Source organism: Molothrus ater, chromosome 19 (assembly GCF_012460135.2).
Source record: "Molothrus ater isolate BHLD 08-10-18 breed brown headed cowbird chromosome 19, BPBGC_Mater_1.1, whole genome shotgun sequence".
NCBI lineage: Eukaryota > Metazoa > Chordata > Aves > Passeriformes > Icteridae > Molothrus > Molothrus ater.
This window is the reverse complement of record NC_050496.2, coordinates 4,272,066-4,286,476: the sequence shown is the minus strand read 5'-3', so window position 1 is coordinate 4,286,476 and position 14,411 is coordinate 4,272,066.

Sequence of the window (14,411 nt, the reverse complement as noted above, 5' to 3'; positions counted from 1 at the left end):
TTGTTTTAATTGAGTCCTGTCTTCCTGATGGCAGGGTTTTTCCTACCTTTTTTTTTTGTTTGTTGTTTTTTTAATATTAGTTTTCCCCCTTTAGGATGACTTTCCCGAAATAAACGAATGCATTTCATCTCCTGTCCCCTTCCCTCATCTCTCCCTCCCTGTGGCAAATCCAGAGCTGTGAAAAAGTGAATAAATTGAAAATCTGTCCTCAGACTTACTGGGTGAAAAGAGCAGCAAAATCTTCTGCCTTTTTTTCCTTTCTCTTTCTTTTTCACTCTTTATTTTACTGTATCTTGTAGAAGGGACATGGATTGGTGGTGAAAGTCCTTTTCAGAGCTGTGGGGCTGAGCATTCCCGTTTTCATCAGCTCCAGCAGTGGTGCCCAGCCACACTCATTGTGGCTCGTTAGTGGAAAGCCATTAGAACTCAGGATCGATATTTTCTCGGCAGAGATAAGGCCCATTCAATGTTATCCCCCAAGGCAGGCACACAAATACCAAGAGCCATCCCCAGAGCAGAAATGCTGAGGGAGCAGCTTCTCCTGCCAGTGCCTGAAGAAGGGACAGGAGGGGACATCCCCCAGCCCAGGGAGGGTGGCAGCTGAGCCAGGACCCAGCCCTGAGCATCCAGCTCCTCTGGAGAGGGGGAAATTAAATCTGGGGAGAGAGGGGAATGTTTGAAGGGATTTGATGGCTCTGTGGGGTTTGGCCTCCAGCCAGGGCTGCTTGGCACAGGTGCCACTGCTGCCTGCAAAGGGCATCAGGAGGGCAAAAATAAAGGAATGAATGAAGTGTCCACTGCCAAGCCCTGGCTGCTGGCTCTGGATTGCCAGAGGAAAGGGGCTGGGGGGCTGTCCCTATGTCCTCTCCATCTCTCAGAGGGCTCCCACCACCCTTCACCCTCTGGAACTGAGGTTCCAGCAGAGACCAGTTGGAAACAGGAGAGAAGTTTGTTTTAGTGTTGGAGAGAGCTGCCAGAGGTATCAGCTTTTCTCTAAATATAAACCAGAAAACAGGAAATAACGATCTGTCCTAATTTAGTGCCTTTCATCTAAGGATTCAAAGCATCTCACAGCATCACTAAGAAATAAGGGAAGACTTTGCAACCTGCATGGAAATGCAGCCACTCCAGAGCTTTGTGTGCAAAGCATTTCATTTTCATTTTGTGCTGAATGTTGCACTGCAACCCCTCACTCCCAGCTCCAGTTCCTTCCCAAATTCCCCCAGTTTGCCATCACTGGGACTGGGACCTGGAAGTTCAGCCTGGCAATGAGTGATGCTCTTGCAGCTTGACACCGTGCACAGCTGGCTCAGAGTGTGGAGGAGTGTTTATTTAATGAATTGATTGAATTAATTAATTTTCAGGAGAGTGCTGAGAAAAATAATAGGGATCTCCAGCAGCTCTGCCAGCTGTCTGGCTGTGTGCAGCAGTGGGAGCAGGGCAGAGTCTGTACATGGAACAGGGAGCACAGCAGGCCTGGACAGTGCTGGGACAGATGGGAATCACAGAATCATGGGATGGTTTGGCTTGGAAGCTTTAAAGCTCATCTCATTCCAACCTCTGCCATGGGCAGGACACCTTCCACTGTCCCAGATTGCTCCAAACCCTGTCCAACCTGGCACTGGACACTTCCAGAGATCCAGGGGCAGTCACAGCTTCTCTGGGCACCCTGTGCCAGGGCCTCACCAGCCTCACTATAAATTTTTTTTTCCTTGTATTCAGTCTGAAATGACCCTGCTTTAGTTTAAAACCATCATCCATTGCCTTATCACAACAGCCCCTGCTAAAAAGTCTGTTCCCATCTTTGTTATCAGCTCCCTTCAGGCCCTGCAAGGGGCTCTGAGCTTTCCCTGGATCCTTCTCCTCTCCAGGTGAGCGCCCCCAGCTCTGCCAGCCTGGCTCCAGAGCAGAGGGGCTCCAGCCCTTGGAGCATCTCCAGGGTCTCCTCTGGACCCTCAGACCCCCCTTGTCCTTCTACAGAAGCTGTAGCTGGGGAGATCCTGGTCTGCACTTCCAGCAAGGCTTTCCTCAGGGAAAGGCACCCCTGGTACCCCTGGCTGCTGCACAGAGCCTGGGCACTGGAGCTGCTGCTTCTCCCTTCCCTGGCATTCCTGGCATTCCCAGTCCTGCTCAGTCCCACACTGAGCCCCTGGCTGTGGTTTGTCCCACAACCCTTGCTCTCACCAAGTCTGGCACACCAGGATTTCCTTTCCTGGTTTGCTCTGGAGACAGAGGAGGAGCCAGGCAGGTGTGGGGGTTTTACCTCCCGTGGCTCTGGAAGCAAATTCCCCAAGGAACAGCAAAGGTGTGCTGGGATGAGAGGAGCGCAGGGAAGAGGCTCCACCAGATCTACCTGCAAGGTTCCTCAGCCACCAGACCCTCAGGACATCATCAAGAAGACATCCCTTGGCTGTCCTCAGGCTCCTGTGACATTCCTGCCCCTCTGCAAAAGCTCATTCAGATTTGGCACTGAGGTCTGAGCCCTCTTGGTTCCTGTCCCCACCCTTTGGTGTCTCTGCTTCTGGGTCAGACAGTGGCAGTGCTAAAGTGGAGCCCCTCAGGCTGTCACCAGCAGTGGCACCCCAATCTCTGTGTCACCACACAGCAGTGACAGCAGTGACAGTTCTCTGCCCTGCCAGGTGTGGCCAGGCTGGGACTGGGATTGGGAGCAAGAAGTTCATAAAAGAAAAGTGGGAGGCAACAGATTTCCACACTTAATTAACTCACCAAATGAATCCCAATTAGGAGCTGTAATTGGGGTTATAATGGTTAATCATCTTTCCCCCAAGCCACAGCTGCACTATCTCCCTTAACTGCATCACAAAGGGGAGGAGGTGCAGTGATGAGTCCATGACACCAGAGCTGCCACCCAGGGGTCCCCTGGGGGAGGGGATTGGGTCTGGTCCCTAAATCTGCTTCTCCTCACCTGGGGGACAGGTGAGGGGACACCCCTGTGTGACCCAGTGTCCCCTGACTGAATTCCATCAGCAGCACTTTTTCAGGAATGCTGCGAATTCGGCTGCTCGAGCTCCTGTTTGAGCAGGTTCTTACCAGAAACCAAAGTGCAGGGACATTTCAGGGACTCCCCCACTGCTGCTTTGTGCTGCAAAGAGCCTGGCTGAGAACATCTGCTTGTCCTCCTTTTTCTGGGCACGTTAACCAAGCAGTGCCAGGTGGCCTCAGCAGGGATGTGGAGCAGCCCTTTCCTCCTGCTTTGTTCTGGATCACACGAGGGGCTCTGGACCCCTCTGATCCCAGGGGCAGCTCAGGATTGTGCCCTGCCTGCCTTCAAACCCTCCTTGCTTCCCTCCTGCTCCCTAAATCCCACCAGGAAAACCCCTAAACCCCTTCCCAGCACCCCTCTCCTTTGGGAGCATCCCAGCACACCTTTGCTGTTCCCTTGGGGAATTTGCTTCCAGAGCCATGGGATGTAAAATCCCCACTCCTGCCTGGCTCCTCCCCAGGCACTGGGATGGATTCTGCCAATGCTCTCCTGAAAATTGGCCAGGAAGCTGAAAGATGAACTCCTGGAGAGGCTTCTCCCCAAAGGCTGGCTGCCAGCATGGCCACAAGGGAATCTTGGATGCCCAGGGTCCTGCATGCACCAGAGCAGCCAGACAAAGCTCCATTAAATACACCAGAAAGGACAAATTCACTGACAAAACCACACTGCCAACATTCAGCAGCACAGAAAATAGAGGATTATGCTCCTTACATTTGGCTCAGCATCATCCAAAGCTGCAGAGAATTGTGCACCACAGATCTGGGGGTTATCTTCCTTGGAAGCCTGTTCTGCTGCAGAGGAATGCTGCTTCTCTTCCTCCCCCTCCTCTTCCTCCTCCTCCTCTGGCCACCCCAGCACAGGCAGAGCCTTCTCACCTGCCCACCCCCAGCTCCTCCATCACCCACCAGGGGCTGAGGCAGTTTTGTAGCTGCTATTTTGGCTGGGTGTTTTTGTTGTAAGTGTTGTTGAACAGGAAAAATAAAAACTCGAGGCCCCTGGTGGTATTTTTAGTCCCGTGTTGGTGACTGGCTCAAAAGCCTCAGCAGGACTGTAAAATAAAATTAATCTGCATCTGCCGTGCGTCACTTTTACAAAGCTTGTCTCTCCTTCTGCTGCCACGGGGATGGTTTGCAACCCTCAGCTTGGGAGAGAGCCAAGTACCTGCCAGGCAGCCCCAGAACACAGACAGCACTGGGGAGCCAGCAGGGATGGGGTGAGGGGCAGGCAGAAGGAAGGAATTTGGATTTTCCTGGAGTTTGCAGGAAGGTTGTGCCTCATCTGCCTGCCCAGGTACCCCATGGGCTCTGTCCCTGCAGGTGGAGGGAGCTGCACTGGTTGTACTGGTTTGCTGGCAGGGCAGAGTGCTGGGGGAAACTGGAGGATTATTGTAAATGCAGGTCCACTGATGAGAGGAGAGAATGATGCATCTGACTCCATGTGCTCAGAAGGCTAATTTATTACTTTATGATACTATATTATATTAATATACTATATTATATTAAAGAATACTGTACTATATTAAAGAATACAGAAAGGATACTTACAGAATGCTAAAAAGAGAATAATGAAAACTTGTGACTCTTTCCAGACAGCTTGGCCCCAATTGGCCAATGAGTCAAAACTCATACCAGAGTCAATGAAACAATCACCTGTGGGTAAACAATCTCCAAACACATTCCAAGTAAACACAATATACTGTACTAAAGAATACAGAAAAGATACTTTTATAAGTATAAAGATATAGTATATCTTTTTAATATAAGATATACTAAAAAGATAATAATGAAAACTCGTGACTCTCTCCAGAGTCCCAGACACAGCTTGGCCCCAATTGGCAAATGAGTCAAAACTCACAGCAGAATCCAATGGAACAATCACCTGTGGGTAAACAATCTCCAAACACATTCCAAGTGAGCACAACACAGGAGAAGCAAATGAGATCAGAATTGTTTTCTTTTTTCTCTGAGGCCTCTCTTGCTGCCTTTCAGCTTCCCAGGAGAAAAACCTTGGGTGAAGGGATTTTTTCAGAGAATGTGAATGCCACAGGGGATGTGCTGGGGTGCTCTGGGAAGCCCTGGCAGTGCCCCACCACTCTGGATGGGGAGCAGGGAGAGTTATTGCCGTGGAGGGTTGGAAACTGACTGCCATGGAAACCAGTCTGGAGTTTATGGGGGCATCCCACTGGTCATGGGTGATCCATGTGGCATGGGGTGGCTGTGGGGGGTCTGAGCCCCACTGCATCCCCCCCGTGGGTTATCAGGGGCCAAACTGGAGTAAGAAGTCCCCAAAGTGGAGAAAGAGCAGCCCAGGCTGGAGTAATGTGGTGGGCCTCTCTCCTCAGGGAGGCAGCCTGAGCTGGGCAGGGCTTGTGGCCCAGACCCCCAGGTTTTGGGGGTACATTGGGGGGCTGTGCCCCCCCAGGGCTGGGCTGGTGCCCAAGAGCTCAGCTTGCCCTTGCTGGGGCTGAACACAGCTCTCATGTTCACTGTAACCTCAGGATGCCCTTTAATTTTTAATGCTTCAATAAAACAGTAATTACAAACACTGGAAGTGGTGTTTTTTAAGCAGAAAGTATTCACTTCCCAGAGTTTAATTATTCAACAGAAATTAAGGAGAGTGGGGCTGGATCCTGCTGGCACTCTTGGCTTTTCCTGCTCCCCATCTGTTTTGCAGGGAGGAGGGCTGGGGGCAGGATGGAGCCCATCTCTGGTGTGTCAGGGCTCCTCAGTGCCTTAAAAATCCAGGGCAGAGCTGTAGGGGGGCACCAATGGGCTGGGCTGGGTCAGGCTGAGGAGAGCTCTGGGGGGCAGAAGGAATACCCCCCTCAATGCAGCGTTTCCAGCTAAGGCAGGGCAGGATCAGAGCTCTCTGGGAGGTTGGAGCCTGCTGGGATCTGAATTGATGCCATTGGAGTCTGTGCATTGACCTCAGGAGGTGACACCATCACCCAGTGGCTGCCCCTTGTGACCCCTACCCAGTGCCTGCCCCCCTCCCCTGACCAGGAGGGAATCAGGAGCTCCCAGTCTTTGTTTTCTGGAGTTTTCTGCAGCCTGGGCTTTGCTCTGAGTTCCCTGGGAAGGTTTCAGGCTTGTTTTTAATCACTGTGCTCTAGCAGGGTGGAGTTTAAAGCACCTGTGATGGGAATGGTCTGTGGGGAGATCAGGGGTGCTGGGAATAAAGCAAAGCAGGGCCTTGGCAGGGCCTGGGGATTTGGGCTGGCTGATTTTGGAACCCACCCTGCATGGGGTAGCAGTGGGGTTGGGAAAGCCTCGATGGAGGAAGGCAAAGGGGGGAAAACAGGGATAAAATATTCCCTGTCAGGAGTGGAGGGGATTTGGGGGGGTCCTTTTGTCACAGACGTCTTTTATGAAAAATCCTTTCCTTAGGGTTTTTCCTCCTGAGAAGCTGAGAGGCCTCAGGAACAAAATGTAACCAATGGTTATCTGCTGCTGTGGAATGCAACAGCTGCATCTGGGATTGGCCCATGTTGGATGTTTCTAATTAATGGCCAATCACAGTCAGCTGGCTCAGACTGTCTGAGCCACAAGCCTTTGTTATCATTCTTTCCTATTCTATTCTTAGCCAGCTTTCTGATGAAATCCTTTCTTCTATTCTTTTAGTATGGTTTTAATATAATGTATATCATAAAATAATAAATCAGCCTTCTGAAACATGGAGTCAGATCCTCGTCTCTTCCCTCATCCTCAGACCCCTGTGAACATGGTCACATCCTTGTGCTGGGATGGGACCTGTTCGGGTTTTCCAGTTTCTTGCACCCACATCTCACACCTCAGCCCTGTTCCCACATCCACAAAGCCCCTTTTCTGTATAGGGTACCTTTTGCATTGTCCCACCCCAAGCCACAGGTGAAGGGCTGCAGGAGCTGGTGCTGGATGGTGGTTTAGGGACCCACATCTGCTGGCAAAGCAAGTTGTTCTTGTTAATATCCACAGTTAACTGTGGTAACTTCAGTGGTGAGCAAACCTGTCTGCAGGGAGATGGAGAGGTGGGAATGGCTTTGTCAGGGCTGGGGGATGAGCTGAAGTGAGTGGGGTGGGGATGATGACTCTGCTGATGAGGTGCTGGGGATGGGGAAGGAACGTGGGCTCATTTGCAAGGGAAATGAAATTATCACCTGCTCTGTCTGCTGTCCTCACAGCCAGAGCCTGATGAGCTGTGCCTGGAGGGGGCTGGAGGTGGGTGACCATGAGAGCACCCTGGGGTGGGGGCCCTCTCACACATGGGGCAGCTGCAGCCCCCCGAGGGGTCTGGGGTGACCCACTGCCCATCCCAAGGGGTCTGGAGTGACCCACTGCCCTTCCTGAGAGGTCTGGGATGATCTCTTGCCCTTCCTGAGAGGTCTGGAGTGACCCACTGCCCTTCCTGAGAGGTCTGGGGTGATCTCTTGCCCTTCCTGAGAGGTCTGGAGTGACCCACTGCCCTCCCTGAAGGGTCTGGGGTGATCCCCTGCCCATGGGGTGGCCTTGTTGTCCCCTTGGGCACCACTCTGCTCACCTGGCTCTGCTCTGCTGTGTTCAGGGCAGGTCCCAGCAGTGGATGGGGTCAGTCACTCCAGGCAGAGGGGTGGAGATGGTGCTGATCCAGGGGGATCCCCACTGGAGCAGGGAATCCTGGTGATGCCCAGGGCTCTCACACTGTGCTGTCACACAGATTCATGTCCCCAGGTGGGTCCCAGCACATGGGGTGGTGGCTTTGCCATGTGCTGGGAATGGGCAGGGGGTGTTTCTGCCCCTGGTGGGGCAGCAGGACCTTCCCTTGGTGGCCCTGCCAGGGACAGGCTGGAAACAGCTTCCCCCCCTGAGCTGGGGGTGCTGCAGGGCAAATATTTTCTCATCCCATCCCATAGAGAGCCCATAAGTGGTTCCCAGATGGGAACACAACTCCCAGCTCTCCTGAAAATTCCTGAAAATCCTGAAAATTTCCAGAAAATACCTGCCAAATCCAGTTTGTCACATCCCTCTTACTTTAAACATACAGGAGCCACAACTGCAATATTTCACAGTATCACCATGGTACACTTTGCCAACCTTTTGTGAACTTCCTTAGTTAGTTAAAAAAAAGGCAAATCAAAGAAAACTCTGAAATATAGATAGGAATATTTAAACAAATACAGCCACCTGAGAGTTTCTCAGGGTGGGTGGTGTCTGCTGGCCTGGAAAGAGAAGGGAATTGGGCTTGGAGGGGCAGCAGGGAGAGGGGAGGGTGACTGAACTGCCTCACTTGATGAGCTATGGCAGTGCTGGCCTGGTGAGAGACCCAGCTGCTGCTCAGAGAGAGTTCACAGCTCTGCCACCAATCATTTGGGGCATTTATTCGGCTCTAACTTTGATTTAACTTCACTAGATTATAAAGAACTAAAAGTCATTCCAAGGCACTTCACTCAAAGGGGAAAAAATAATAAAAAGAAAGCCCAAATGGGGTAGTTTGATGTTGTCAGAATGATTTTCCACTCCTTCAAAATAATCTCACAAAACTGACCCAGATTTTACAAGGCACTGCAACTTTCAAAGTCCTGCCTGCCGGTGCAGGAGATGAGTCTGTAAAATATATATTTTTTTTCTTTCTTTCTCAGTAATTTCACAGAACCTGTGCCTTGCCTCATTCCTGGGGGATCCCTGAGGCTGTGATGCTTTGTGGGAAACACAATCCAGCCTCGTGGCTCATCCCAGAGCTGAAAGCTGCTGTGGGGCTCCCAGGAATGGGGTGAGATGCTCTGGGGAGAGGCTGCAGAGTGGGAAGAATGGAAAACCCCAGGTCACAGCAGCTGTGACAGCAATGCCCTGCCCCAGCTGCCTTGTGGAAGAGCCTGTCCTTGGTTTGTGGGCAGCTCAGGCTGACTCAGGTGTGGGTGGAGATGAGCAGAGGGTGAACAGTAATTGGTGACCTTGTGTTCTTGTGCCTGGAGCGGCAGGGAGAGCTGTGAGCTTCCATTTGGGAGCGGCTGGGCAGCAGGCTGATGGAGAGGCTGGGTTAACTGCTGCTTCCTTGTTTATTCAGTTGATTGGTTGGGTGCTGGAGAAGGAGGAAAAGGCAGCCCTGGGCTGAGAATTCAGAGAACCAGCAGGGCTGGCAGGCTCTGTGCCCCCAGCCATGGGCTGAGGGACCCGTGCTGGCCACTGCCCTGGCTGGCCACTGTTAATGTTAATAGTTAATTCTCATGAATTGTCCCAACTTCATGTCCCAATTTTCCTGAGTTAATGATGATTGTGAGTGGATCTGGCTGATCTCCCAGGGTCCTGCAGCTGTGGGGGCTGGCTGGATGTCCTGGATTGCCAAGCAAATTGTATCTCTTTGCCACCTGGATGGCAGCTGTCTTCTGTTCAGTGGGCAGTTTTCCTTATCTCTTCCACACCCACTCCTCTCTCAGGGCAGACACCTGCTGATAACAGCTATTGAATGTCCCTGCATGGCTGATAAGAACTCCAGCATCCCATTGGGAGATGTGAGCCCAGAGGGAGGAGCCAAGCATTCCTACCTGGATATAATCTGAGATTCTGGAACACCAGCACAGCTTCTGCACTGGATTGCCCAGAGGAACAGCAGCTGCCTCTCCTTCCCCTGGATCTTCAGAGGCAGAGACTGCACCTTTCTCCAGGATCCCTGCTCCAGCAGAGCCACCCCAGACACTGCAGGAGGGCTGAGCCACAATTCCAATGGTTCTGCTGCCAGCACCCTGACCCACAGGGTGTCAGGCTGGGTTCTGACTCTGGCACTGTTGTTTTGGTTTACTGCATTGTTTTTTTTAATCTTTTATTTTTTCCCTAGTAAAGAACTGTTATTCCTGCTCCCAGGAATAATTAAACCTGAGAGCCCCTTAATTTCAAATTTATAGCAATTTGGAGGGAGGGGGTTTACATTTTCCATTTCAGGGGAGGCTCCTGCCTTCCTTAGCAGACTCCTGTCTTTCCAAACCAAGACAGTGGAGGAGGGCAGAGCTGTGGGATGATTTCCACAGCTCCCAGCTGAACAGCCCAGCTCATCCTGGGGTCACCAATCTGTGGGTGCAGAGTGGCAAAAAGCACAGCTGTGGGGAGGGGTAAAAGGGCATGGTGAAGGTTTGGGGGCAGTCCCAGGCTGCTCTGTGCCCCATCCCATCCCCAGCTGGGCTCTGTCCTGCTCATGGGAACCCAAGCACTGCATTCCCTGGTGGAGATGGAGCCCAGGAGCACCAAGGAGACTTTGGGCAATGACAGGAAGTGACAGGACAAGAGGGAATGGCTTCACTGCCAGAGGGCAGGGATGGATGGGATATTGGGCAGGAATTGTTCCCTGGCAGGGTGGGCAGGCCCTGGCACAGGTGCCCAGAGCAGCTGGGGCTGCCCCTGGATCCCTGGCAGTGCCCAAGGCCAGGCTGGACAGGGGCTGGGAGCAGCCTGGGACAGTGGGGGGTGTCCCTGCCATGGCAGGGGTGGGATGAGATGAGCTTTAGGCTCCCAACCCAAAGCACTCTGTGATTCTCTGACAGCATTCTGCCTTTAAAGATGCATGGATGTTTCCAAAGGAGATTGCTGTAGGCAGGTGCAAAGTAGGCAGCTACCTTCCAAAAATGGGGAAGTGGAGAGAGAGAGGAAGATAAAGAGGAGCCAGATGAAAGCAGGGGCTGTGCCAAAAGTGCCTTCTATTTATGATCACACAAGGTCAACAATAATCCCCACAGCTACGAGCACATAAAAATTGATTCTTTCCTGAAGAGATTGGTGGATTCGTGGTCAGGACACATTCTCTGATCCTGCTGCCCTCGACACAGCTGGAATTTATGGAGATGGTGTGTGCTCCTCTGTAGAGGTCTAAATAGCTTCTCAAAAAGCAACCACTTTCAGTTCTGACCTGGGGTCCTGGGAAGTTGCTGTAAATGAGGGAAATGCCTCCTCCAGCTGCTGGGCTATGTGTCCACAGCTGCCTGCTGGGGCTGAGGCTCTTCATCCTGCCTCAAATCCCAGCCTGAGGTGAGTGGAGTGATGCTCACCCCACACACCCAAAATGTTCCCAAAATCTTTCCTGCTCTTGCACAAATCCTGGGCACCTGGGAGAGGTGGCATTGACAGGGGTCACTCCCACAGCTGTGTGGTGCAGACCCTGTGAGGCTGAAGGCTCTGTCACTCTCTCCCAGTGCTACTGTGGCAGGGAAGAAGGGCTAAGCATTTCCAAATCCTCCATCTCCTTCCCCAGCTCATCTTGCTGCTCAGATGTCAGCTGGAAATCTCCCTCACTTCTTTATTTTGAAAATACCCAGCTTTAAAAACCGTGGTGTTTGAAACCACTTTGTTTCCCGCAAGTGGCAGGAAGCTACCAAACAAAGCCCATTTATTTTTCACAACCTCATCCCTGCAGCCATTAAATCCTCAGCACTCCTGAATTCCTGGGAAGTTTTCTGGGTAGTGCCAGGGCGAGAGCAAAGAGCACACTCTGTAATATCCCTGGGAGTAGTTTGTGCCCTGTATCTTCCATCTGGTGAACAAACAGCTTTAGGTGTGCTCAGAAGGCCTTTCTGCAGGTGCCTCTGCAGAGTTTTGATGCATTTTGAGTGTGTTACATAAACTGCTGCCACACAAAGGGATCCCAGTGCTGGGGGCTTGGGAGGTCGGGGAGGGATGGGCTGATGGGGCTGTGCAAAGAGAATCGATGCCAGGCTTTTTAACAACCACACAGGTATTGAACAAAGCTTTTTAAGGGCCTTTCAGGCAGCAGTGGGCTCCCTCTGTGTGATGTGCTGGGAATAGGGACCTGTGGGAGGGCTGGTTGCCATGCCCAGAGCCTGTTTGGGGCTTGTCCTCACTGTCTCCAGGGTGGTTCTCCAAACTGCAGGGTGAGCTTGGATTGTGGTGTGATAGATGAGCAATGAAATGGTTCACTCTCACAATTAAAGGGCAAATATTATGTATATGTTGGGAGAAGTTTTATAGATTTATAGTTTGTTTCCTCCCTTTTACATTGTTATCAGGGGGTGGCCTGGGTTTGGGGCATTTGGGAGGGTTGGCTCGTTGCTATGGCAACACCTGACCTCCAAAAAGGATCTAAAAAAGTAAAACTCCACCACTGGACAGTGAAGAAGGAGTTGATGGACAGAACTTTGGGAGGGGCTAAAGGGTTAAAAGGCAGAACATCCATTGTGTAGATGAGCACATGGTGAGAAAAATCCTCTGCTCCCACAATATTTCCTCTATTCAGTCTTCTGTTGTATTTTTTATAAGGTTTAATAAACCTTTTCCATTTTTTGGAAGCGAGCATCATTTCTCACAGTGGCACTGGTGGAGCTGCTCTGCTCTGGGCTGTGCTCCTGCCCTGCCTCCCCTGCCCAGGGCTCTGCCAGGAGGGTCCTGGGGGTTTCCTTCACCTCTGGTGTCTGTGCTGCCTCCAGCCATCCCCTCGTGCTTCTGGAGAGAGAACCCCAATGTAAGAGCCTGAATGAGAGATGTGGGGCTCCAGGCTGCTCTCCAAAATGCAGTTTATTGTACCCAAGGTGTCACAGCAGCCCAGGGCTGTGGGTGACAGAGCTGTGCCCACAGCTGCCAGCTCCAGCTGCAGGCAGGCCTGGACACCCTTTGGGTTTGGTTACAGTGCATTATAGACTTTTCTTTGCTGAGCATCTTAATACAGATAACCAATCTATCCCTTAACTTTTACCTATAGCCTATCATAACTACTGTAATTACCACATTCATGTTACTGTTCTCCAATCACTCAAAGTTAGTACAGTACACTTTAAGCTAGAAGTTGTTTTTCAGTTTTCTTGCAGTGGAAAATTCTGAGACCTTTTTCTACTTGCAACATTTGCTGCCTTGTTTGCCTGTGCTCTCTTTCTGCTTGGTAAAAACATCTTCTTGTTTGAGGTGGGTTTATCCTTTGCTCTAAGCCATAAAAACCCCTTCCAATCAACCTTTGCCTCCTTGGTTATCCAGTCAGACTGGCTCAGCAATTCTTTTCTTCTATATCAAAACTTGTTTCCATCTTTATTCCTTCTTCAGATTCTACATTTAAAAATCTTTCTGCTCAGCATCCATATCTGTGAGACTTTCTTGTCAAACTTTCATCCTTCCCAACACCCCAGCACTGTGGTGAAAAGACAGGGAAGGCAGGACACAGGGAGAGCCTGTGTCAGCCTTCCAACCTCAGGGTGTCTTAGAGAATTACCCAGACCCCATTGCCCTGGCATTTGAGCATCTTCACATTTTAATGGCATTTCCCCTCTCACTGTTAATGGCCTTTTTTCGTACAATGTACACTGAAATAGGGGCAGAGAGAGAAAAAAAAGGCTACATAGGGGACTGAAATTTAGCCAGAACATGAGTGTTTTCTCACATTGTCTCTGAAATCTGCTCTCTGCTCATTTTCTGAACTGAACTGTATCAAACACAGACAAAAAATTTACTACCAACAGGCTCCTTGCATGGCAGATTCGGCTGAGAGATCAAAACTTGAAATGCTCTGGAGTCCAGTCTTATTTTCTGATTAGGCAAAAGGTTATGTAGGAGCTATTTATTATTCTGTGGTGGAAGAGACTTCATTTTCTCTATGCTCTTAATTCACCAGCAGTCATCAACATTGAAAGAGCTCCTGAAAGTACCCCAAACCGATTCTGCTAATTTTCCAGCCCCCAGAGTCAGCTGCAAAGCAGCTCAGAGCCAGGAGAGGTGGAACACGGAGCAGCCTGAGCATGGGCAGGAATGTCAGGCTCAGAAATCTCGGTGGAGATGTCCCTGTTGCTCTGACAGGGGTGCCCCTCACCTGCCAGCTCGGGGTGGGCTCCACAGCTCTGCACACCTGGGGCTCGGTGTCTTGGATGGGACCATCCCCGTGATGTTCCCCAGGGTGTCCTGTGTTGGTGAAGGTGAAACAGGAAAGCCTTACAAATATGATTGTCTGGCAAAAGATTTTGAGAATATAGAAACTAAATAGGCAAGATTGAAAATAGATATATAGAAATCAATAGGCAAGATTGAAATGAAAGCAAGCTTTGAGATCCCTCAGTTACTGAACAACTGGAAAACAATGGTGTGGCCAGCTGAAGGTGATCCCCTTTTGATGGAACAACACCCTCTGCTTGCAGACAGCTCCAAGGGTCAGAGCAGACCCTGCTGGCTTGGCAGAAGGGGTCCAAAGAGGAGTTTTTAGGGTTTAAAATGTAACACAGTATGGTAACGTAATGATTCTTATAGACTGTATGTAAATGCTGTAGGATTTGTATCTTGTACTAGATTGGTTAGTGAGAATTAGAATATTCACCACAGAAGAAGATTTATGGTATTGTAAGGAGAACCTCACTCTCTTACCCTTTTACTCTCTCACCCTCTCATCCTCTCTGCCCCTCTCTCCTCTCAGTCCTGCTCTGAGCTGTGCCTGGCAGCTCCCAGCAGGGCCCTGCACCCAGGCCCTTTGCAATGAACCC